This window comes from Panthera tigris, chromosome X, assembly GCF_018350195.1.
Source record: "Panthera tigris isolate Pti1 chromosome X, P.tigris_Pti1_mat1.1, whole genome shotgun sequence".
Taxonomy (NCBI): Eukaryota; Metazoa; Chordata; class Mammalia; order Carnivora; family Felidae; genus Panthera; species Panthera tigris.
In genome coordinates this window covers 118,031,280-118,032,597 of record NC_056677.1, presented here as the reverse complement: position 1 = coordinate 118,032,597, position 1,318 = coordinate 118,031,280, and the positions used below count along the sequence as shown (strand labels likewise).

Genomic DNA, 1,318 nt, shown 5'->3' with positions numbered 1-1,318 from the left:
AGAGAAAAAAAAACAATGAAATAGAATAGAGCCCCACAAAATACCCTTGCACATATGCACGTTTGGATTTTAATTGCAGAATCATGTGAAAAGATGTTCATTTCCATGAGTTGAGCTCGGATGGTTAGATATCCGTTTCAAAAATGAGAAAAGTATAACCCTACCTCACACAACATGCAAATATCCAGTCCACTTAAGTTGTAGACCTAAATGCAAAGGCAGGACTATGCATCTTTTAGATGAAAACAGTGATATTCATAGCCATTAAATAGTTTTTGAAATAGGACTTTGGAATAAAGAAAAGGGCAATTGAGAAAAATGCACACTCCTCTGTTTTTGGATGGAATGTTCTGAATGTCTGTTCGATTTATCTCGTCAAATGTGTTAGTCAAAACCACCTTTTCTGTGTTATCTGTGTGGATGATGTATCCATTGCTCTAAGTGGGGTGCAAATGTCCCCTATTATTACTGCTCTTTCCGTCTCCCAACGCCACAGTGAGAGGGATGGCTATGTCTGCCCAACTGCAGTGGATGGTCATGCAAAACTGCCCCGCCCTCCTGATCTAGAGGATCCAACAGACATACGGCACCGAACCCAATAACCTGAAGGCTCACAACTCCTGCTACAATGGGCTGATTATCACCACAAGACTGTGGGCATGGAGCCGGTGGCCAACAGCGAAGGTGTAGTGGTGGTCATGGAGCCACGATGTGGCCAGCGAAAACTTACCACCTCCTCCATGAGGACCACCATTAATGAGAAAGCCTGGGCCACCCTCAGCAGCATCAGGCACATGATCCCCAAGAAGGAGTACTGCCCAGATCTGCCATTCAGAAAGCCAGTGCCATCCTGTACAGCCAGAAGCCTATCATGGTGAAGAGGAAGCAGGTGGCCCCACTAAGAGCTCCTGATCACCTGCCCCCACACCCCCAAATCCAAAGCAATAAAGATGTCAACCACCTCAAAGAAAATACCCCCTATTTTTATTGGGTTACTGTCAATTTCTTCCTTTATGTATGTTAATAGTTTATATATTGAAGTGCTTTCATGTTGGGTGTATAAATATTTACAATTGTTACATCCTCTCGTTGGATTACTTCCTTTATCCTCATGTAGCGTCCTTTTTTGTTTCCTATTACAGTCTTTGTCTTAAAGTGTGTTTTATTTGATATAAATGTTGCTACCTCAGCTTTCTTTTCACTTGCATTTGCATGGTAAGTGTTTTTATATGCCTTCACTTTCAATCTGAATGTCTTTAGTCTGAAGTTTCTCTTGTAGGCAGCATATAGATGAGTCTTGTTTTTTATCTGTTCCGTG

The 1,318-nt window shown here is 42.0% G+C and overlaps 1 pseudogene; it reads left to right on the top strand.

Annotated features, from left to right (window-relative positions):
- Positions 1-510: 510 nt before the first annotated feature.
- On the top strand, positions 511-1,024 carry LOC102967690 (annotated as a pseudogene).
- Positions 1,025-1,318: the final 294 nt, after the last annotated feature.